Genomic DNA, 26,024 nt, shown 5'->3' with positions numbered 1-26,024 from the left:
ACCATTGGCATTTTTCAAAGAGCTGGGACAAACAACCTTAAAATTTGTATAGAACCAGAAAAGACCCTGAATTGCCAAGGGAATGATGAAAAAGAAAAAAAAAAAAAAGCTGGGGTATCACATTCCTGACTTCAAACTATATTACAAACTTGTGATCATCAAGACAGTATGGTATCGGCACAAAAACTGACACATAGATAAATGGAACAGAATAGAGACTATGGACCCTCAGCTCTGGGGTCAACTAATTTTTGACAAACCAGGAAAAAATATCCAATAGAAAAAAAAGACAGCCTCTTCAATAAGTGGTGTTGGGAAAATTGGGCAGCTATATATAGAAGAATGAAACCAGACCATTCCTTACACCGTACACAAAGATAAACTCAGAATGGATGAAAGACCTCAATGTGACACAGGAATCCATCAAAAGCCTAGAGAAGAACATAGGCAGTAACCTCTTTTACATCAGCCACAGCAACTTCTTTCAAGACATGTCTCCAAGGGCAAGTGAAACAAAAGCAAAAATGAACTTTTGTGACTTCATCAAGATAGAAAGCTTCTGCAGCAAAGGAAACAGTCAACAAAACTAAGAGGCAGCCTATGGAATGGGAGAAGATATTTGCAAATGATGTATCAGGAAAAGGGCTAGTATCCAAGATCTATAAAGAACTTCTGAAACTCAACACCCAAAAAACTAATAACCCAGTAAAAAAATGGGGAGAAGACATGACACTTCTCCAAAAGAGACATACAGATGGCTAACAGACACATGAAAAAATGCTCAACGTCACTAGCAATCAGGGAAATACAAATCAAAACCAGAATGAGATACTACCTCAAACAAGTTAGAATGACCAAAATTAATAAGACAGTAAACAACAATGGTTGATGAGGATGTGGATGAAGGGGAACCATCTTACACTGCTGGTGGGAATGCAAGCTGGTGCAGCCACTCTCAAAAACAGTATGGAGGTTCCCCAGGATGTTATGAATAGAGCTACCCTATGACCCAACAATTGCACTACTAGGTATTTATCCCAAAGATACAGACATAGTGAAAAGAAGGGGTGCATGCACCCCAATGTCCATAGTAGCAATGTCCACAATAACCAAACTGTGGAAGGAGCTGAGATGTCCTTCAAAAGATGAATGGATAAAGAAGATGTGGTCCAATATACACAATGGAATATTATTCAGCCATCAGAAACAATGGATACCCACCATTTGCATTGACATGGATGGAACTGGAGGGGATTATGTTAAGTGAAATAAGCCAAGCAGAGAAAGACAATTATCATATAGTTTCATTCATATGTGGAACATAAGTAAGAGCATGGAGGACCATAGGGGAAGGAAGGGAAATCCAAAGGGGAGAATCAGAGAGGGAGATGAACCATAAGAGATTATGGACACAAGAAAAATCTGGGGGTTTCAGAGGGGAGGAGAGGGGGGAGGAGATAACAGGGTGATGGTTATTGAGGAGGGCACATGCTGTGATGAGCACTGGATGTTATACTTAACTAATAAATCATTGAACACTACATCAAAAACTAATTATGTACTATACAGTGGCTAACTGAATATAATAATAATAAAAAAAAAGAAGGACTGGCCATTTGAAACTAAAGCCTAAAGTATATCCTCTTTCAGCTAAGCATATGAAGAGGAGTCAGAGAGTTGCAAAACATTTTACTTTTTAGAAATAAGAAATAGATAAATGTATTCAATTGCTCTTGTTCCTTCTGAAAATCTTTGCAAACAACTGCTGGCCAACTGACCTAAAGAAAAAAAATTCCCAAGTATCATGGAGGAGCAACTCACCAGGAGGGTGTGGAAACTTCCCTGGGTCAGAAGCCACAGTGAAAGCATAAGGTTCATGGACCATTGGTGTTGGACAAATCCTGAGGTTCTTGAGCACAAATTCATCATTTCACTCTCTAGAAACTGTGATCCAGGGATATTAAACACTGTGTCTCGGGTCATAGAGGAGAGCTGAGATAAGACCCTGATTCCATGACTCACAGTAAGGTCAGTGATCATTTTACATTGCCGGTTCTCAAATTGTGGTGCCTTGACCAGCAGCATCAGCATTATGTGGAAACTGTTAGAAATGCACATTCTCATGTTTGACCTCAGACCTGCTGAACCAGAATTTTTTGGAGTCAGGTGTAGGAATCTGTGTTAAAACAACCTTCTCCCCCAAGACATTCTAACGGATGATTAAGTTTGAGAACCACTACTATTATGTTGGGCTTATAATGTTTCTAACATGATTATGTGCATTTCTGCACAGCGAGGCAGGCATGCAAGAAAAACCTGAGGATAAGGGTGTGTACAAAAAGAAGAGAAAAACAGGGGTATTTTGATATTAACCAAGACAGACTGATATACACATACACATGCACTTTTAGTTTTTTTCCTCAGGACAAATATGTATTTGTTTTTTCATTTTGAGGTATCACTATTAAAAAAGCTGCTCTTTTGTGATTTATTACAAAGATACAAGTATAGCCTCAGTTTCAGCATTATTATCTGGGTGCAGTAATGGACTATGAGCTCTTCCAACATGTAAATATAAATATACTAGAGACAGGAGGAAGTGTGTGTGTGTGTGTGTGTGTGTGTGTGTGTGTGTGTGTGTGTATTTGTGTATGTATGCTATATTTTTGTCTGGTCCATTTTGTTAATTTTCTTTGAAAATACTAATATGAAAGTGCCAAGAAATGTATGTTTCACAGCAAAGCCAAAATCTCTGGAATACTTAAATCATGCTACATGGAGCTGTCAATTTATTCCCCCCATAGTGTCTGAGGGGTACACATGAAAGATATGGAGTTTAATATAATGCCTTTTCATGAGTCTGTCTGGACAGATCTTTCTCACTTGTCATCAAACCCTATATAAATGCTTGGTGATGTTTTAATTCTTGGAGTGTTTTGATGATCTAGGACAGAACTTTATAGTAAAAGTATTGAATAGGCTTCTAAGAATCTCAAAACAAAAGAATGAAATAGTTGAATTATTTTTGGAAAAATTTGAGATGAACAAGCTTAAGGCATTGATGAACCCTGAAAAAAATATAAGTGAGTCAGATTACCTTAGGTTCTGACTAGACTTGAAGGGGCTATAATTTCTCTGTGAATGTCTTTACAATTCTGCTGTCATGAGGTACCATTTTTAGCTTAAATTGGAGTCTTAATCTTAAGGGGGGATTAAGGATATAAATCATTGAATCATGGGAAGGGTTACACATGTAGGGGCCTCTTTTATGTTCTCACACATTGGTAGTCCTTACTTCTATTCTTGGTTATCTCATGATCATCAATATTATCATAGCTGATATTTACTGAACATTAGGGATGGGCCAGCATGGTAATGAGTTCTTGTGGGCCAACTTTTGTAATCCTCACCAGAACCTTAAAGGTAAATACTACCATTGTCTGTTTTACAGATGAAGGAGCTTAAGTAAGAAGTTGAGTAATCTGCTCAGGGTTACACAGCTAGTAAGAGATTGAGTTAGGACAGAAATCCAGGTATTTGTATCCAGAGGCTACCCTCTTACCCTATGTATGATGCTGCTTTTCATCTTGACATGTTAAATTATAGGGGTTTTTATTCTCTCCATACAGATGAGGATAACTTGGCTCAGAGAAAGGAAGAAACTTGCTAAGGTCACAGGACCAACCAGTGGCCAGATGGGTGTGTGTGTGTGCTATTTGCACTTCCTACATTGCCTTCTGCAGTGCCTCCCACACATTTTCAGGTGTCTTGTGTCTTTTGTATTTTGCTTTTGGTGCCAGTGTGTGATACTTTTCAAATTTCTTGAAGAACCAGACAGGTTTCTGATATTCTTTGTCAAGTGAAGAAATTAAGAATGTGGCTGAATTTCATGGGTTTTCTTATTCTCATTCTTACAACATGGTAACAAGACTACTTAACACTATTTCTTGTTGCTATTCATGTGATTTATCAATATACTGGATCAGATGATCAGGATCTCTGTCAACTATATAATGATAGAGGAGGAGAGTTGTGACAACCAGTATGGCCAAGTGGCACAGTTTCCTTCTGCTGTCTCTACTAGGTGAAGGCAAGCTGCTTCTAATTTATTATGACTTGCTGGGATTAAAAAAAAAAAGTATATACCAAGTCAATATCTGTATAACAGGTGCCAGGGGTTTTCTTGGTTTCCTTAATAAACACATTTGTAATCACAAACATAAAAATTATTATTTATAAAAACTCACCATCATTCTAGAAGTGCTAGTAGGTTTCACCATTCTTGCATTTTTAATATCTTTTATAGTAACACTAAAGTCTGCTACTCAGAAATGCAGTATTACTTTTGGTTTACCATTTTGTCCAGAGAAGGAGCAGATGGTTCCAGGGGTTTTCACTTGGTCCTTCCTACCACACTAGTCCTTACTCTATAGACCAGGGGGTCCGTGTGGGAACTATACCAGTTCTAAGCGTAATTATTCTAATTTACACATTCAGAAATGAGGGAAATGAGCCCAGGGTGGGTCTGTGAGCTCACAGAACACTCTGTGAGACAAAGTTAGGGCAAAACTATTTCTGTAAGCCTTACTGTAACCATTTGATCACCGTGGCATTTGTGTCCCCTGGGAGTCATGTCCATTCTGAGTTAATACCTATTACCCTGAAAATCTGGGCATCTCTCCTCCCATAGTCTCCCTTTTACATGGCTGCAGGCTTCTCTGAAAAAGAACTGGGGAGGATTTATGGTATGTTTTGGGTCCATTCCTAATGGTTCCCTGACCATCTCCTCACTCAAGGGCCTGAGGGTATGTACACTGACTTAGGTCTAGAATCTGGGTGTGGATTCATACCAACACTTCAGTTTTTTGTTTTGTTTTGTTTTGATCATCAGACATAGTGATTTATGGATTATATTAACCAGGGGATACCTTAGGAAATCACCCATCTATTTCATTAATAAGGAACCAATAATAAATCCGACACATTTCCAAGTGTCAATATACCCTGACTGCTACTGCTTTTCTGTGGTGTAATACAGGGTGGTGCCCCCCACTTGGACACACTCGTTCTCTAAAATAAATAAATAAGTAAATGCAAACTTTGTCTCCAATAATTTAGCCTTACAACTGGGTCTCTACACCTGGGCCATCATTATTCCCATTGAAATTAGAACACCCCAGTCAATAGCAAAATCTCTCACCATTATCTCAAGGCTCCATAGGAGAGCAATACAGAGAGGTTCTGGGATGCTGAGGCCCCTTATCAATGTGTCTGTTTTTGATTTGTCATGGGTTAAGCTTAGGAAGTAGCTACAAATCTTGCACATTAGAGGTTCACTCCAACATCTCCATCTATTTTAGCTTCCATTTTCCTATAATTACAATATGCCAGAGAAGTTTCCATGTCTCGATTCATTGTTTGTTGGTCACTACTAGGACCAGGCTTGAACTAATCAAATAAACAGAAACATTCCCTGCTAGGTATGCTAACCCAACAGTGCACTTTTTGATCTAACACTGTTAGAATATATTCTATAATGCTTCTTATATGTATATAAGAATACATGTTATATGAGATTTATATGATTTAGATATAAGATAATATAATATACATAATATTTTTAATATAGTATACATTCCTATTATAAGAGTATATATATGCATATTGCATATATGTTATTATACATAATACTTACTGATATAAATTAACAGTACCTTCCACTTCCAGGAGGAGTGATTAGACCCTGAGAAATTAGCACTAGAATAAAGTTGCTGAAAACCCTAGAGCAAAGGGACACAGAGAATTGCTGTAAGAGCTGAAGCCATGGGAGAAGGACTACCTCATGACAGCTGTAGTTGTGAAAAGGTATAGCTACTTCCAGAGTACAGAACAGATAGGGAATAAATACCTGATTTCCCTCTCTTTTGTCTTCTGACCCTTGGGTGATGTCATTCACTGGCTTAAACCACTTGGAAACAAATCAGCAAGAGAGACCTGATAATGTCCTCTGTGGGTTACTTCCAGGGTACAGAGCAGGATAGGAAAGGTTAGAGAACATTTAGAAAGGAACAATGCAAATGGAGAATGAAGACTGAATGAAGAATTGCAAATTGCAGTTTTTACAAAAAGCCCTAAAGTCAATGTAAAATGTCCTGGGGTGCCTGGATGCCTCAGGGTTTAAGGGTCCAACCCTTGATTTTGGCTCAGGTCGTGATCTCAGGGTTGTAAAATGGAGCCCCACGTGGGGGAGCCTGCTTGTGATTCTTTCTCCCTCTCCACTTACCCTTTCCTCCCTGCCCCCATCTTGGACACACGCACTCTTTAAAATAAATAAATAAGTAAATAAATAAGTAAATGCAAATAAAACATCCTGAGTTTAAATTTTGGAGTCTCATAAATTATAATTCTCATTGGTAAAACATGAAAAACGTTTGGAATTTGTCAAAGACTTGTAAAGTTGTTCTCTGACCAAGGAAGTTCCTTATTGCTTAATAGCCATAACTGAAGGTAGGATAGGTTATCCTGGAGTTGTAAGCTTTCCAATCTACCCCCTGATATATTGGGAAGATGTTTATCTGGCATTTTCAGCCATTTCCCGTTTCTGACACCTCACTGGGATGGCAAAATAAAGACACACATCAAGGGAATAATTTCCACCTGCACACTTTCATTATTTCTTCTACTTATTTAAATCCACGCCTGATGAAAATCACATTCTGGATTTTCATCCAGTTTTCATCATTCATCAAATTGTGATTAAGAGTTATCTGCTTGTTGGGGCGCCTGGGTGGCTCAGTAGGTTGAGCCTCTGCCTTCAGCTCAGGTCATGATCTCAGGGTCCTGGGATCGAGCCCTGCATCGGGCTCTCTGCTCAGCAGGGAACCTGCTTCCCCCCGCCTCTCTCTGCCTGCCTCTCTGCCTGCTTGTGATAGCTGTCTGTCAAATAAATAAATAAAATCTTAAAAAAAAAGAATTATCTGCTTGTTAATGGTATTGGAAGCTTAAATTTATTTGAAATCTCTAGTGTTCATAAGCCCTCAAGCCTAAGGAACTTCTAAGCTTTATAAAAATTATTCTGGCATCCTCCCATCTCTGCTGTGTAACACCAGGCAGCCCTCCACTAATACTTCATCCATACAAAGTCTTGACCCCATAGCTCTTTGGACAGCCCCAGACACGAAAAATGTGTTGTATCCATAGTCTTATTAAATCTATAGATCTTATCTATACTGATACACATATATTTGATATGAAACTGATATCATACAAATTAGAAATCTTTTTTCTCTGATTTATTATCCATACATATTTTAACTAATCTAAAATGCGATGTTTAATGATTTCATAGTGCTTCATTGCTTTAATTAGTTATAATTTGCTAACCAATTCTTTTTTTTTTAAAGATTGTAAACAATATTACAACAAATTCCTGAATTTTAGAATACAATTCTATGTATTTGGAATAATTCATTATTAAGTAATTACTGAGTTAAAAGGATGGTTTGGATTATTACTTTTTTTAAGTTGTATATTTTAGATATAAAAGAAATGTCATTAGTTGTTTTTTCTGCATTCATCACTGATACTTTTTTATGCACTGGACATGCATCATGTCAGAAGGCTTGAAAATCTGAAGGATTAGTCTGGACAGAACATTTTCTTTTTTTGACAGGTGTGGTTGACTTCTCAAGCCTGTCTCTCTGCTTCATTGAATGGAAGAGCCTGTTATGTCTGACTGCATCCCTTTTGAAGTTTCAAATGGTCACAGCCTACAAGACAGAATGACAAAAGGCCATCAGTCAACATAAATAGATGCTCAGCCCACATCTGGTCTGGTCTGGTCTGGTCTTGGACTGGGGAGGTCCTCAGAATGTAAATCTGTCTTTTGCATTGAGATGGTTAGTCCAGAAATAGGTCATCATGCATAATGGGGTCTCTGACATTAAGTGCATTTTTTAAAACCTGAAATACATGTATGCAAATTGAATTTTCAGAGCATTCTGTTTCCTCCTAGCAAGGCTGTTCACTAATTAGTAGGTCAATATCATTCTTGAAAGCATTGATTTTCAATGGCCATAGACCAATCTCTGTGTGCCTCCTGGTAGGAAGAAATGAAGCAGAACTCAGTTATTAATTCTGTTGTTTTTTTTTTTTTTTAAGATTATTACGTTTGAAAATCTGAAGACTGACCTGAAGAATCAGCTTTAAAATCAGTGCCAAAAAAGAGTCTCCAGCTGGACCTAAGGTTAAGCAATTTAGAAGACTCTTAAGCAGCTTTCATCTTGGATGAATGTAAAGGAAAACATGACCTTTCCTGCATGCAATACTACCCATTCCTTCTGGGAGAAAATGTCTTTAGTAAGTGGTATAGGAGAGGGCATGCGTGATCCTATAAGTGCCTTACTGAGCTTTCCTAGATGTTTCCTCCAAGCTGCCTGACAGAAGGGCTTTTATTCTGACTGACATTTCTTTTCTAAAAGAAGTAGCTCTGAGACAGCAGTTCTCCCTCCCTCCCGTTCCCTGTCCCCCCCCCCCATATTCTCTCTCTACTTCTTCCTTTCCTTTTCCTATTCTACTTGAAATTTGGAAAATATAGAAAGCCATAAAGATGGATATTATCAAAAGCATCTGGAATCATATTTCACAGAAAGAATGCTTTATATTTGGAGTGAAAATGAGTGTGGGTATATGGGTGCATGCAGAGTCATGTGTGCACACATATAACTACACACACACACATATGTATGAATACACAATTAGCCAAAATGGCCAGCGTTAACTTTTGGTGTCTTAAGAAAAAATAAGTAGGTTATTCTTAACTAATAGTTCAAGATATAGCCAATGGGAAATGCTAGTGTCATTTACAAAAATGGATTTTCTGAAAATATATTTCCATAGAGTGACATAGTCTCCTTCCCATTTTGAGACCTGTTTTGAGGGGGGTGAATGGGTAGGTAGTCAACATTTCTCCATCAAAGGATTGTTTTGTGTCATCTTTGATGTCCCTTCTCCTCTGTTCCCTCTATCCAGCAGTGGGCAGGTGTCTTAGCTGTGGAAAATATTCCAATAGGGCAATTGAGAAACGTGGAGTTAAAGTTGAGGATGTTTAAAATGTGTTGAAGCATACACATTGATTCAGAGACTTCACTTGGAAACATTTAAAATGTCTTCAGGCACAAAGGCAAGCTCTGAGCACTGTAATGGCCCAAAGGAGCATCTGTGAGGACAGGGAAGATCCCACAATAAAGAATGCCACTGCCAACAGGAAATGCTCTGCTACCACCATCTGCCCCCTCACCCTCAGGGAACACTCAGCTGGCCAGATAGGCTGAGCTGTCTACATTAGGAGAGGGTAAAGAAGCCAGTTGTATATACAGAGCATCAGAGGTTAAAATGCAGTAGTTTCTACCCTGCTCTTACTCTGGGCTCACTATATTCTTATTTCACTGTAAACATGAGCCAGAGGGAAACTACCTGTGCCAGGGCTCACATAGTGAAATTACTTCCAGAGCTGTTACTATTTTCTCTCAGCAGATGGCACTGTTTTGAATGATTAGGATTTGGTTGAGTTTGGAAAAGTGGAATAGAGCAGTTCTTTAAATGAAGATTTCCTTGTCATGAATTCCAAAGCTTTGTTACTAAAGATGAAATAATATAAGAGAATAAAGACTAGAGAATGTTTACCAGGTCCTAGATCAGCACTATCCCATGGAAATATAATGTGAGTCACAGATGTTTCTGAAGTTTCTTTTTTTTTTTTTAAAGATTTTATTTATTTATTTGACAGAGAGAGATCACAAGTAGACAGAGAGGCAGGCAGAGAGAGAGGGAAGCAGGCTTCTTGCTGAGCAGAGAGCCCGATGCGGGACTCGATCCCAGGACCCTGAGATCATGACCTGAGCCGAAGGCAGCGGCTTAACCCACTGAACCACCCAGGCGCCCCTCTGAAGTTTCTAATTAAAAAAAGTAAAATAAAAAGTGAAATTAACTTTAATAAAATATTTTATTTAACCCAATTGATACAATATATTAAAATTTCAGAGTGTAATAACCATAAAAATTTCTTAATAGGTGTTTTGCATTCAGATGAGCAATATTTCAATTCCTCAATAACCTGTAACTAAAGGCTGTGTTTCCCCTTCCGTTCTTCCAGAAACAGGTGTGATTTTCCAGAGCAATTGGCTGTACAAAGGTTTCTTCACTTTGTTTAAGGTAAATGTTAGTGTTGAATTTGATCCTTGCTAAAGTAAAGTCTTTATTGATGCAAAAGATATGTGTATGTGTATGTGTATGTTTGTATATAAATACCAGTTTTTCCTCCTTCTTAGAAAAGGACAATGTCAGCATCCAGGATGACTGTTAGAAAGTTCCTTGTCATCCACTAAACAAATATCTATTGAAGTAAGTCCTACATGTAACAGGCACTGCTCTGACAAGTGAGAATCATCCTCATAGTCTGAGACAGACATTAAGTAAAACATTTGAATAGACACAATGTAACTTGTACCTTTTCTCATCTCGGCTCTCCTTTAAGTTCCTCCAATTAACATTAGTTACTAACCTCCTCCAGAAAGTTTGCTGGGTGCCATGACTGCACTCATGAAAGTGGCTTCCCAGAAGATCGAGGTCTAGTAGAGGTGGACAAGAAAACAGAAAACACATAGGATGGCAAATGTTATGATTAAAACATGCTCAGGAGAGTTTGGAAGAGGAGCCCAAATCCAGACTGGGGTCACTAATGGTGGAAGAGGGGAAGAGGTGAAGTTTCTGGAAGGGTTTGATATCTGAACTGATTCACAGAAGTATGGGCAGGGCTAGAAGAAGTGGAGGATGGCATCTTCAGTGGGGTGAAGATGCATCTGGCAGGGAGCAGCACCAGTGTTTGCTGGGAAGCACGGGACATTGTCATGTGGTTGGGGAGCTCCAAGTAGGTAAGGCTTCCTGGTGTACAGGGCTAGACGTAGTGATGAGGGAACAGAAGGCTGGCTGAGGACAAAGCAAAAGCTACACCTTCCAACCTTCCCCCACCCCCACTCCTGGGTGGGACATATTATGACATTCTTTAGGAATCTCCCAACTATCTTAATGTTAATACCTTGCTAGAGGGAAAAATGACCTTGACAATAGCAAGGCCTCAAGGCCTCCAGTATCTTGTAGGTCCTCTTTAGCATATGAAAGTTCTATCAAAACCGCCCTTTTCCTTCCCGCACCCTCATGGTACAAAACCTGCCACCTCTCACAACCCTGGGGCAGTAGCTCTTCCTGCCCATGGGTCCTGTCCCCGTGCTTTAATAAACTACCATTTTGCACCAAAGATATCTCAAGAATTCTTTCTTGGTCATTGGCTCTGGACCTCACCCCACTGAACCTCACTTATACCCCAAAACTTCATCAGTAGAGTACCAAGTAGATGGAAGGAGCCATGCTCAGATCATTAAAGTGTCTAATTCAACATCTTTCCTGTTAAGGTGAAGAAACTGAAATCCAGAGAGGGCAAATAGATACCAAGAGCCTCTCTTAGTTTGGTCCTTCGAGTGACAGCTAAATATTGCAGATATAAGTCTCAGGCTTGCTGAAAAGAATATGGTCATTTATTCAGCATTTATTTTAATAAGGATATAATCCCAACAGCTCTGTTATTGGAGTTTAGAGTCTTGGAGGTGATATGGGACATGACTTAGGCAAATAACAAAGCAAGAGGGGGCTGGAACAGAATTCCTAATCCCAGAGGGGCATGAAGCTGCTGACCCTGATCAGAGCTGAAGGAAGACAGTGCTCGTCACTGGCCCATTAGCTTAGACAGGCCCAGAGCTCAACTATACTGCACATTGATAGGAAACTGGTGTTCAGGTATTTACACTTCAGTTTTTACTGGCTGAAGAATGGAAAAAGCTCTTTCACCAAGGCCCTAAACCACTTGCTGTCATGACCCTGTCCACAGAAGGATATAGAAAGTGACTTTCATTTCTGGGGGAAATCTTCTGTGAAGACTCAATAGAGGGGGCAGCCCATGCAGTAGGCCCAACCTGCCCAGTTCTGACTTCATTTTTGTACATTGTCGGGTCCCAGCCTCAGTGTAACCAGAATAGGGAGAAGGGTGTAGTATATACTGGACTTGGATGTCTAGGAAAGAATTCTTCAAAAACATTGTAATATTTATATTTAATATTAATACCTATGGGGTCCACGCTGACCACGTCTCATGTTTTCCCTTCAGATCTTACTCTTCTTTAAAGATCTAAAATAACTGTACTCTTTCTAACAAAACGATTATTTCTATTTTAGGGTACAAAGTCAGAATTTTTTTGTATATTTTAATCGTTCTGTCTGACTTTTAACAAAGCTGGTGCTCTCTTGAGAGAGAAAATGACCTTGGTGTCTGAAATTCACCACTTCCCCCTTCTTGTTCTCTTTAATTCCAGAGCAGAAGGAAAAAGATTAAGACAGACGTATCCGTGCTGCCTTTTCCAATAAAAAAATTATTTTCCTGACATCCTAAAAGCCAGAAACCGTGTGTAATTTTTCTTGCAGGTATGGGTTGCTCATTTAATATATGAGGTATTGAATTATTGATGCTGTGCTTTTTTCCTTAATTTTGTAATACTTCCTGTAAACTTGATTTCACTGTAGACTTTCACCATGATCTCACGTTTTACTTTAGCCTGTGTTGACCATTAATAATTTACCATCCAAAGTTACATGTTATCAACCTCCTTTGGAGATTTTCAAGGCAACACTGACTGAAATGAAATTCCCTCTGTATTCCTGGGTGTTTGTTATGGAAAGACACAGCTGCACTATTTGTCTGAAGCATAAGCACATAACCATAAATCAATATGGTTACCCGGTGTGCACATATGTTAAGGTAGAGATTAGTAGAAGTTGTTTTTTACTTATTGGGTTTAGTAAGTGTATTATGATAGAGGTGGCCAGAGGGATTAGTGATAAGGCTGCTTAGGAACTGCTATAGTTGTACAGTGCCAAGATACACACTCTCTGAAATCTAAAAGAAATTGGTTTAAGAGAATTATGTCCATGATCATCTCAAGAGATGGGTATGGGTGACAGAAATCATTGAACATTTGTGTCTCTTCCAACAGCTAGCGTGGATGATAGGTAATTGGGGTGGGGAATTTGGGAGTGGTGGTTTTTTTTGTTTTCTGTTTTCACTGTAGTAGGCCACAGGAAAAATGTTTCCCTTTTATTTTGGAAAGGAAATTAAAGTTGCCAAATTTGAGAGTTCTGTAAATAAATACCTTAAATTATTAAAATTTCCTGTGTTGAATTTATAGATGTCAAGGGGCCATGAGCACTTCCTTTCTTCTCTTTAACATTTAGTCAAGTGGCCTTTATGGAGTTCTGAAAATAATAAGAGAATCACAAGCATCTGTGATTGTACTCTAAGGGCAGTTTTAGCCACTGGAAGATTCTAATGCTAGAAAGCTAAGCTTACAGAGTTAGGGAAGCTTGTTTTCTATGGTAAAGCCTGCTGGGCATACTCACAAATGAATTCAGTCCAGTTACAACTCACTACACTGCAATGATAATTTTCACCTTTCTGCTCCACAGAGTGTCTCCAAGTACAAGGCTCAGAGTGGGGAGGAAAGTGCCTTTCTATTCATTGTTCCTATTAGTTGTAATAATGTCCTTCTGTTTGCATAGATTTTAGCCAGTAAAGGCCACCTGTGTTATGCAATCTTTAGCAATTTGTTGAGGTCCTTACAGAAGTGGGGAGACATTATTAGGGAACATTCTCATGGTAAGTGCATGTGACTCCACCATCATTTTACTTGACCATGTACAATACTGGACACAGAGTGACCACTGAATACATGATATCATTTTTAAATGAATAAACGAGTTCAAGACACTTAAAATTCCATGCCATGACTTGAACTAAATTGGTGACATCTCAACACGTGTCCCCCTTTGTACTACAAGTATTTTCTCCAGGTTGGGTGTCAGACCCTTTCCACACAGTCCTTCTCTTTTATTCTATATCTCATATTTTTGTTTATAAACACTTTATGAACCCTAGCCATGTTCCTGAAACTGGAAGGAAGACAAGCTGTCTCCAACTGCCCACTTTCTCTCTTGGTCTTTGGCTTCCTTCTCTACCCCTCCCCTCATGACACCTCCTTCATTTGAAGTAGTTAGGCCAGCTGTGTCTTAGGTCCCACACCACCCTTCCCTGCCTCCATTTCTAGCTCTTCCTTCCTCACTCGGATGATGAAGTCCCAGATCTTACTAAGCCCTAGGTGCTCCACCATAGAACTTTAGGTTTCTGCATTGTGAAGTCTTTTTTGATGTTAGAAGCACCAGACTTTGAGATGTTAACAACTCCAAGATGTGTTTGAGATTCTCCTGTTGAATCTCATTGGTATTCAAATGACTAAAGTCACTCAGGGAACAAACAGTAGTAATGGGCTGAAAAGAAGTTCTCTTGACTCCCAGGCACTGCTCCTCTGCTCAAACGTTCTGCCTTTAAGAGAGCTTTAATGGAATTTGGGCAGGTAATACAAGTGTTAGCACTTGGGCATCTGTAGGACTTTCCCTGCAAGCAAAACCGTAATTGCCCTGTAAGAAAAGGACTTGGGGGATAAAGAGAGAAAGAGAAAAGAAAGGAGTAGAGGTAGGGAGGAGGAGAAAGAGATGGAAAAGTTCTGTAAAAAAAGCAAGTCTGTGGGGGAGACAAGATGGCGGGGAAGTAGGAGGAGGAGCCGTTTCAACCTGTACCCTAAAGTGAGCTGATTACCTGCCAAAGAACTCAATCACCCATAAAATCAGCCTGAGATCAGAATTATACACATCTGGATCTCTACAGGGGCAGAAGACGCAAGTGGGCAGGTAAAGCGGAGTGGGAACGTCGGACTGATATCAGAAGATAAACAAAAGGGGGAGGGAGCCACCAGAGGCGACCGATTGGAAAGTAATACCCCTAATACGAGAGTGCCCTGCATCTGGGGACCAGCATTAACTTGGAGACTGGTTGAAAGCACTCAGAAAGAGCAAAGGATCGCAGTGGGGGGGGGGTGGAATTGTGGGAATCCGGGCGGCTAGGGACAGGGGCTTAAGTCTCCGGACCCAGGACAGCCTCCCCTGGCCCTGAGCCAGAGAGAATGCGGCAGAGAAACCAAATCTTGGTCCCTGAGCTGCCAGCGCGCCTGAGAACTTGTGGGGTCTGGCTCCTGTGAGGGACTGGGAGCCTTGCCAGTTGGCAGAATGCCGAGCCATGCTACAGAGCCTGAGACACGCGTGCCCCTCACCCTCCCTGAGAGAGGTGCGCAAAGGCCCAGCCTGGTGCTCTCAGACCCGCGTCCTGCTATCTGAGCGTAGCTACAGAGCTGCTACAGAGCTGCTACAGAGCCTGAGACGTGCGCATGACCCACACCCTCCCCTGAGAGAGGTGTGAGCAAGCCCAGCACTCTTAGACCCAGAAAGACCAGGCTCTCCCAGGCGGGGCCAGCAGGAAAATCTGTGCAATCGCTGCTTGGAACCTCTCTGGTGGTATGGAGCTGCCCAGACAGCCGCCGCTGTCTCCGTGGTTTTGGGTACAAGCAGAAGATCCTATGTCCCCAGGGACCGTGACTTGGAACCTGCTCTGCCAGTGGCCAAGAAGGAATTTATATGGCCTCTGCAGCACCCAGAGGGGACCAGACTGAGGCTTCTCTCTGAAAGGGAGGTCTGGGTGCAGTTTGCTTTCCTCCAAACCTACAAAACCATCAAAAGTGGTCAAGGAAAGAGAAAAAAAAGTGAACAAACATAAAGACCTCCAGAGAACAAAAGCCTGAAAAAAACTGGTTCCCTCAGAGCCCACCCCCTTGAAGGGGTCGGGAGGACTTAACTCAGGGAACATCATTGACTGAAAACCCACGTGGCAGGCCCCTCCCCAGAAAACCAACCAGGAAAGAAAAAAAAAAAGACTACAAGAGAACAACCACCAATACTTCATAGGACAACTTTTATTTTTAACTAATTCCCACTATTCTGGTTCATTTTTTTTATATAGATAATTTTTTAACCTATTTACCACCACAGTGAGATGACCAGCACATCAAATTCCATAATAACCTTCTAACCTGAACTTTTTGATACATACACCTGTGTTTTTCTTTTGCATTTCTATTTTTTAAATTATTTTAAAAATTTTAGTTTAGTTTAGTCTAGTTTATTCCTTTTTTATTTTTATTTTCTAATATTCATATAGAGTTAAACGTCAAGGTAATCCCCTTTCCCCAAACAATGCTACCCCTATAGGTAAACCAATTTTTAATCCCCCTTTATCTTAGGAAAGTTGAGTCCTTTAACAAAGATATCAAGATACATCCAGGAAGAATCAAAACAACCTTCCTCGCCCACACTGAGAAATTATAACCACTCTCCCATTTTTTTCTTCTGCCAGTGTTTCTGTGTTTTTGTGTTTGTCCTGATAGTATATAAATCTTATACTTGGGGTTCTTTTTGATGAGGTTCTTCCTTTATTTGCTTATATATATCTATATCTATACGTATATATATAGATAGATAGATATAGATATATATATATTTTTTCTCTTGTCATATACTTTTATCAGTCTTTTTGTTTGTCTGTTTTTGTTTGTAAACTACATCAATCTTACCTTGGGGCCCATTTGGGCTGAACCTTCTCTTTTATCTTCCCTTTTTTTCCTGTCTCTCTCTCTCTCTCTCTCTCTCTCTCTTTTTTTTTTTCCTTTTACTTTTCTTTTTTCTCTCATTTGGGTGGAGAATCCTGATTGCTCAGAAGTGTTCCAGGGTGCACCTTGACTGCACCACGGTCGATACGTCCAGCTACATCTATTCAGTCATCTCTCACCAAAATGAAGAGGAGGAGGAATGCACAACAGAAGAAAAATACAGAGGATGGACCTTCTGCAACAGAGCTAATGGCTATCAACATAGACAATATGTCGGAAAGAGAATTCAGGCTAACAATTATCCAGGCAATAGCTAGGTTGGAGAAAGCCATGGGTGACCAAACGGAATTGATTAGGGAAGAACTGAAAGCGACCAGAGAGGATGTTCACAATGTTAGGGCAGAGCTAAAAGCTACCAGAGATGAGGTTCATAATGCTCTCAATGAATTCCAATCTAATCTAAATTCTCTCAAAGCTAGGGTAACTGAGACAGAAGATAGAATTAGTGATCTGGAGGACAAACAGATAGAGAGAAAGTATCAGGAGGAGGCATGGAACAAACAGCTTAGAAGCCACAAAAACAAAATCAGGGAAATAAATGATGCCATGAAACATTCCAACGTCAGAATTATTGGAATCCCTGAAGGGGAGGAGAAAGAAAGAAGTCTAGAAGATAGAGTGGAACAAGTTCTTCATGAAAATTTTCCCAATCTCGCGAATGGAACCAGCGTTCATGTACTAGAGGCCGAACGGTCTCCACCCAAGATTATAGATTCCAGAAAAACATCAAGGAACCTGATAGTCAAATTGAGGAATCATAATTGTGGATATAATCTCTTGAAAGCCACTAGGACAAAGAGGCTCCTTACTTACAGAGGAAAGCCCATCAGAATAACGTCAGACCTGTCCACAGAGACCTGGCAAGCCAGAAAGGGCTGGCAAGATATATTCAGGGCACTAAATGAGAAGAACATGCAGCCAAGAATACTTTATCCAGCAAGACTGACATTCAAAATGGATGGAGAGATAAAGAGTTTCCAAGACCGGCAAGGCTTAAAAGACTACACAACCACCAAGCCGACACTGCAGAAATATTAAGGGGGGTTCTATAACAGAGGAAAAATCCTAAGAAAAGCATTGAACAGAAATATGGAGACAACCTACAGAAAGAAAGGCTTCAAAGATCACACGATGACAATAAAAACGTATCTATCAATAATCACTCTCAATGTGAATGGCCTAAATGTGCCCATAAAACGACACAGGGTTGCAGATTGGATAAAACGACAGGACCCATCCATATGTTGTCTACAAGAGACCCATTCTGAACCTAAAGATACACCCAGACTTAAAGTGAAGGGATGGAGAAGCATCTTTCATGCCAACAGGCCTCAAAAGAAGGCCAGGGTAGCGATTCTCATATCAGATAAATTAGATTTTAAACTAAAGACTGTAGTCAGAGATACAGAAGGACACTACATAATTCTTAAAGGGACTATCCAATAAGATGAACTAACAATTGTAAATATCTATGCCCCCAATATGGGAGCAGCCAATTACATAAGAAAACTGTTAATCAAGATAAAGAGTCATATTGATATGAATACATTAATAGTAGGAGATCTTAACCCGCCTCTCTCAGAAATAGACAGATCATCGAAGCAGAAAATCAATAAAGAAACAAGAGCATTGAATGACACATTGCACCAGATGGACCTCATAGATATATACAGAACATTCCACCCTAAAACAACAGAATACTCATTCTTCTCAAGAGCACATGGAACCTTCTCAAGAACAGACCTCATACTGGGTCACAAATCAGGAATCAACCGATACCAAAAGACTGAGATCATTCCCTGCTTATTCTCAGATCACAATGCTTTGAAACTGGAGCTCAATCACAAGGAAAAGTTCCGAAGGAACTCAAACACCGGGAAGCTAAAGACCACCTTGCTTAAGAATGCTTGGACCAACCAGGAGATCAAAGAAGAACTGAAACAATTCATGGAAACCAATGAGAATGAAGTCATTCGGTCCAAAACCTATGGGATACAGAAAAGGAGGTCCTAAGGGGAAATACATAGCCATCCAAGCCTCCCTCAAAAATATTGAAAAATCCAGAACACACTAGCTGTCTCTACACCTTAAAGAACTGGAGAATCAACACAAATCAAATCAACTCCACACATAAGAAGGGAAATAATCAAGATTAGAGCTGAGATCAATGAGGTAGAAAGCAGAGATACAATAGAACATATCAATGAAACTAGAAGCTGGTTTTTTGAAAGAATCAATAAGATCGATAAACCATTGGCCACACTAATCCAAAAGAAAGGAGAGAAAGCCCAAATTAATAAAATTATGAATGAAAAGGGAGAGATCACAACTAACACCAAGGAAGTAGAAACAATAATCAGAAGTTATTAACAAGGAGTCAAAATGGCGAAGATGTAGCAGGCTGAGACCACTTCAGGTAGCGGGAGATCAACTAGATAGCTTATCAAAAGATTGCAATCACCTACAAATCCAACGGGAGATCGAAGAGAAGAAGAACAGTAATTCTAGAAACAGAAAATCAACCACTTTCTGGAAGGTAGGACTGGCGGAGAAGTGAATCAAAAGTGACGGGAAGATAGACCACGGAGGGAGGGCCGGCTCCCAGCAAGCGGTGGAGCAACGGAGCACAAAATCAGGACTTTTAAAAGTCTGTTCCACTGAGGGACATCGCTCCAGAGGCTTAACTGGGGTGAAGCCCAAGCGGGGTCAGCGTGGCCTCAGGTCCTGCAGGGTCACAGAAGGATTGGGGGTGTCTGAGTGTCGCAGAGCTTACAGGTATTAGAACCTGGAAGCCGGCTACAGAGACAGAGCCGAGGAGTGAGCTCTAAGCTCTGGGTTACCTTGAACCGGTCGCAGGCTCGGTCAGCTCAGAGCGCGGCCGGAGGCCAGGGTGACGGGAGTAATTGGGTGCTGTTCTCTGAGGGCACACTGAGGAATGGGACCCCAGGCTCTCGGCTCCCCTGGGCCAGAGACGGGGAGGCCGCCATTTTCATTCCCGTCCTCCGGAACTCTATGGAAAGCGCTCAGGGAACAAAAGCTCCCGAAAGCAAACCCGAGCAGATTAGTCAGCCCGGCCCCTGGTAAGGGTGGTGCAAATCTGACTGGGGCAAAGACACTTGAGAATCACTACAATAGGTCCCTACCCCAGAAGATCAACAAGAAACCCAGCCAGGACGAAGATCACCTACCAAGGAGTGCAGGTTCAATACCAGGAGAGCATCGGAATTCCAGAGGAGGAGAAAGCAAAGCACGGAAGTCATGGCTTTCTCCCCATGATTCTTTAGCCTTGCAGTTAATTTAATTTTTTTTTCTTTTTCACTTTTTTTCTCTTCTTCTGCTAATTTTTTTTAACTTTTAATCTTTTCTTTTTTAACAATTTTTAACTAGTTTATCTAATATATATATATTTTTTCCTTTTTATATTTTTTCTTAATTGGTTTTCTTTTTTTAATTGTTTTTTTTCTTTCTGAACCTCTTTTTATCCCTTTCTCCCCCCTCATGATTTCGGATCTCTTCTGATTTGGCTAAAGCATATTTACCTGGGGTTGTTGCCACCCTTTTAGTATTTTATTGCTCCTTCATATACTCTTATCTAGACAAAATGACAAGGCAGAAAAATTCACCACAAAAACAAGAACAAGAGGCAGTAACAAAGGCTAGGGACCTAATCAAAACAGACATTGGTAATATGTCAGATCTAGAGTTCAGAATGACGATTCTCAAGGTTCTAGCCAGGCTCGAAAAAGGCATGGAAGATATTAGAGAAACCCTCTTGGGAGATATAAAAGCCCTTTCTGGAGAAATAAAAGAACTAAAATCTAACCAAGTTGAAATCAAAAAAGCTATTAATGAGGTGCAATCAAAAATGGAGGCTCTCACTGCTAGGATAAATGAGGCAGAAGAAAGAATTAGCGATATAGAAGACCAAATGACAGAGAATAAAGAAGCTGAGAAAAAGAGGGACAAACAGCTACTGGACTACGAGATGAGAATTCGAGAGATAAGTGACACCATAAGACGAAACAACATTAGAATGATTGGGATTCCAGAAGAAGAAGAAAGAGAGAGGGGAGCAGAAGGTATACTGGAGAGAATTATTGGAGAGAATTTCCCCAATATGGCAAAGGGAACAAGCATCAAAATCCAGGAGGTTCAGAGAACCCCCCTCAAGATCAATAAGAATAGGTCCACACCCCATCACCTAATAGTAAAATTGACAGGTCTTAGTGACAAAGAGAAGATCCTGAAAGCAGCCAGGGAAAAGAAGTCTGTAACGTACAATGGTAAAAATATTAGACTGGCAGCAGACTTATCCACAGAGACCTGGCAGGCCAGAAAGAGCTGGCATGATATATTCAGAGCACTAAACGAGAAAAACATGCAGCCAAGAATACTTTATACAACTAGGATATCATTGAAATAGAAGGAGAGATTAAAAGCTTCCAGGACAAACAAAAACTGAAAGAATTTGCAAACACCAAACCAGCTCTACAGAAAATATTGAAAGGGGTCCTCTAAGCAAAGAGAGACCCTCAAAGTAGTAGATCAGAAAGGAGCAGAGACAATATACAATAACAGTCACCTTACAGGCAATACAATGGCGCTAAATTCATATCTCTCAATAGTTACCCTGAATGTTAATGGGGTAAATGCCCCAATCAAAAGACACAGGGTATCAAAATGGATAAAAAAACAAAACCCAGCTATATGTTGCCTGCAAGAAACTCATTTTAAACCCGAAGACACCTCCAGATTTAAAGTGAGGGGGTGAAAAAGAATTTACCATGCTATGGACATCAGAAGAAAGCAGGAGTGGCAATCCTTATATCAGATCAATTAGATTTTAAGCCAAAGACTATAATAAGAGATGAGGAAAGACACTGTATCATACTCAAAGGATCTGTCCAACAAGAAGATCTAACAACTTTAAATATCTATGCCCCTAACGTGGGAGCAGTCAACTATATAAACCAATTAATAACAAAATCAAAGAAACACTTTGACAATAATACACTAATAGTAGGGGACTTTAACACTCCCCTCATGGAAATGGACAGATCATCCAAGCAAAAGATCAACAAGGAAATCAAGGCCTTAAATGACGCACTAGACCAGATGGACATCACAGATATGTTCAGAACATTTCATCCCAAAGCAACAGAATACACATTCTTCTCTAATGCACATGGAACATTCTCCAGAATAGATCACATCTTCGGTCCTAAAGCAGGTCTCAACTGGTATCAAAAGATTGGGATCATTCCCTGCATATTTTCCGACCACAATGCTCTGAAGCTAGAACTCAATCACAAGAGGAAATTTGGAAAGAACCGAAATACATGGAGAATAAACAGCATCCTCCTAAAGAATGAATGGGTCAACCAGGAAATTAAAGAAGAATGGAAAAAATTCATGGAAACAAATGATAATGAAAACACAACAGTTCAAAATCTGTGGGACACAACAAAGGCAGTCCTGAGAGGAAAATATATAGCGGTACAAGAATTTCTCAAGAAACAAGAAAGGTCTCAGATACACAACCTAACCCTACACCTAAAGGAGCTGGAGAAAGAACAAGAAAGAAACCCTAAACCCAGCAGGAGAAGAGAAATCATAAAGATCAGAGCAGAAATCAATGAAATAGAAACCAAAAAAAAAAATGATAGAACAAATCAACGAAACTAGGAGCTGGTTCTTTGAAAGAATTAATAAGATTGATAAACCCCTGGCCAGACTTCTCAAAAAGAAAAGAGAAAGGACCCAAATAAATAAAATCATGAATGAAAGAGGAGAGATCACAACTAACACCAAAGGAATACAGACAATTATAAGAACATACTATGAGCAACTCTATGCCAACAAATTTGACAATCTGGAAGAAATGGATGCATTCCGAGAGACATATAAACTACCACAACTGAACCAGGAAGAAATAGAAAGCCTGAACAGACCCATAACCAGTAATGAGATTGAAACAGTCATCAAAAATCTCCAAACAAACAAAAGCCAAAGGCCAGATGGCTTCCTGGGGGAATTCTACCAAACATTTAAAGAAGAACTAATTCCTATTCTCCTGAAACTGTTCCAAAAAACAGAAATGGAAGGAAAACTTCCAAATTCATTTTATGAGGCCAGCATCACCTTGATCCCAAAACCAGACAAGGATCCCATCAAAAAAGAGAACTACAGACCAATATCCTTGGTGAACACAGATGCGAAAATTCTCACCAAAATACTAGCCAATAGGATTCAAGAGTACATTAAAAGGATTATTCACCACGACCAAGTGTGGATGGCACTACAGGGTATCATGCTTAAAGAAATAAGTCAATCGGAGAAAGCCAACTATCATATGATCTCCCTGATATGAGGGAGAGGAGATGCAACATGGGGTTTAAGTGGGTAGGAGAAGAGTAAATGAAACAAGATGGGATTGGGAGGGAGACAAACCATAAGTGACTCTTAATCTCACAAAACAAACTGAGGGTTGATGGGGGGAGGGGGTTTGGGGGGTGGGATTATGGACATTGGGGAGGGTATGTGCTATGGTGAGTGCTGTGAAGTGTGTAAACCTGGCAATTCACAGACCTGTACCCCTAGGGATAAAAATATATTATATGTTTACACAAAATAAAATAAAAAAAAAAGAAGTTATTATCAACAGTCATATGCCAATAAGCTAAGCAACCTAGATGAAATGGATGCATTCCTGGAAAACTATAAACTCCCCAAATTGAACCAGGAAGAAATTGACAACCTGAATAGACTGATATCTAGTAACGAGATTGAAGCAGTGATCAAAAACCTCCCAAAAAACTAGAGCCCAGGACCTGATGGATTCCCTGGGGAATTCTACCAAACTTTCAAAGAAGAAATAACACCTATTCTCCTGAAGCTGTTTCAAAATATTTAAGCAGAAGGAAAACTTCCCGACTCTTTCTATGAAAACAGCATTACCCTGATTCCCAAACCAGGCAAAGACCTCACCAAAAAGGAGAATTTCAGACCAATATCCCTGATGAATATGGATGCTAAGATTCTCAACAAGATCCTAGCAAACAGGATCCAACAGCATATTAAAAAGATTATCCACCATGACCAGGTGGGATTCATTCCCGGGCTGCAAGAATGGTTCAACATTCGCAAATCAATCAATGTGATAGAACAAATCAATAAAAGAAGAGAGAAGAACCACATGGTTCTCAATTGATGCAGAAAAAGCATTTGACAAAATCCAGCATTCATTCCTGATTAAAACGCTTCAAAGTATAGGGATAGAGGGGACATTCCTGAACTTCATAAAATCTATCTATGAAAAACCCATAGCAAATATCCTCAATGGGAAAGAGCTTGCAGCCTTCCCGTTGAGATCAGGAACACGACAAGGATGCCCACTCTCACCACTCTTGTTCAACATAGTATTAGAAGTCCTAGCAACAGCAATCAGACAACAAAGAGAAATAAAAGGTATCCAAATTGGCAATGAAGAAGTCAAACTCTCTCTCTTCACAGATGACATGATTCTTTATATGGAAAACCCAAAAGACTCCACCCCCAAACTACTAGAACTCATACAGCAATTCAGTAATGTGGCAGGATACAAAGTCAATGTACAGAAATCAGTGGCTTTCTTATACACTAACAATGAAAATACAGAAAGGGAAATTAGAGAATCGATTCCATTTACTATAGCACCAAGAACCATAAGATACCTGGGAATAAACCTAACCAAAGAGGTAAAGGAACTGGACTCGAGGAACTACAGAACACTCATGAAAGAAATTGAAGAAGACACAAAAAGATGGAAGACCATTCCATGCTCTTGGATCAGAAGAATAAACATTGTTAAAATGTCTATACTGCCTAGAGCAATCTATACTTTTAATGCCATTCCGATCAAAATTCTACCGGTATTTTTCAAAGAGCTGGAGCAAATAATCTAGAAATTTGTATGGAACCAGAGGAGACCCCGAATTGCTAAGGAAATGTTGAAAGCAAAAAACAAAACTGGGGGCATCACATTACCTGATTACAAGCTTTACAACAAAGCTGTGATCACCAAGACAGCATGGTACTGGCATAAAAACAGACACATAGACCAGTGGAACAGAGTAGAGAGTCCAGGTATGGACCCTCAACTCTATGGTCAAATAATCTTCGACAAAACAGGAAAAAATATACAGTGGAAAAAAGACAGTCTCTTCAATAAATCGTGCTGGGAAAACTGGACAGCTATATGTAGAAGAATGAAACTCGACTATTCTCTTACACCGTACACAAAGATAAACTCGAAATGGATAAAAGACCTCAACGTGAGATAGGAATCCATCAGAATCCTAGAGGAAAACATGGGCAGTAATCTCTCCGATATCAGCCACAGCAACTTCTTTCAAAATATGTCTCCAAAGGCAAAGGAAACAAAAGCCAAAATAAACTTTTAGGACTTCATCAAAATCAAAAGCTTCTGCACAGCAAAGGAAACAATCAAGAAAACAAAGAGGCAACCCACAGAATGGGAGAAGATATTTGCAAATGACAGTACAGACAAAAGGTTGATATCCAGGATCTATAAAGAACTCTTCAAACTCAACACACACAAAACAGACAATCATATCAAAAAAAGGGCAGAGGATATGAACAGACACTTCTCCAATGAAGACATACAAATGGCTATCAGACACATGAAAAAATGTTCATCATCACTAGCCTTCAGGGAGATTCAAATTAAAACCGCAATGAGATATCACCTTACACCAGTTAGAATGGCCAAAATTAGCAAGATAGGAAACAACATGGGTTGGAAGGGATGTGGAGAAAGGGGAACCCTCTTACACTGTTGGTGGGAATGCAAGTTGGTGCAGCCACTTTGGAGAACAGTGTGGAGCTTCCTCAAGAAATTAAAAATAGAGGGGCGCCTGGGTGGCTCAGTGGGTTAAGCCGCTGCCTTCGGCTCAGGTCATGGTCTCGAAGTCCTGAGATCGAGCCCCACATCGGGCTCTCTGCTCAGCAGGGAGCCTGCTTCCTCCTCTCTCTCTGCCTGCCTCTCTGCCTGCTTGTGATCTCTCTGTCAAATAAATAAATAAAATCTTTAAAAAAAAAAGAAATTAAAAATAGAGCTTCCTATGACCCTGCAATTGCACTACTGGGTATTTACCCCAAAGATACAGATGTAGTGAAAAGAAGGGCCATCTGTACCCCAATGTTTATAGCAGCAATGGTTACAGTTGCCAAACTGTGGAAAGAAACAAGATGCCCTTCAACAGACGAATGGATAAAGAAGATGTGGTCCATATACACTATGGAGTTTAA

At 40.0% G+C, this 26,024-nt stretch overlaps 1 long non-coding RNA gene across 1 annotated transcript in view; it reads left to right on the top strand.

The window, feature by feature from the left end:
• Positions 1–7,675: 7,675 nt before the first annotated feature.
• The window catches only part of LOC125109200 (uncharacterized), a 35,035-nt gene continuing 16,686 nt past the window's right edge, over positions 7,676–26,024 (top strand). Inside the window, exons 1-3 of the long non-coding RNA XR_007130149.1 lie at positions 7,676–7,898; positions 8,161–8,358; positions 10,154–10,212. This is a non-coding gene — a long non-coding RNA (uncharacterized LOC125109200). The remainder of the gene's footprint in view (positions 7,899–8,160; positions 8,359–10,153; positions 10,213–26,024) is intronic.

This window comes from Lutra lutra, chromosome 9, assembly GCF_902655055.1.
Source record: "Lutra lutra chromosome 9, mLutLut1.2, whole genome shotgun sequence".
Lineage (NCBI taxonomy): Eukaryota > Metazoa > Chordata > Mammalia > Carnivora > Mustelidae > Lutra > Lutra lutra.
Note: the sequence above shows the minus strand (reverse complement) of the source record. Positions and strands in the feature narration are given on the sequence as shown.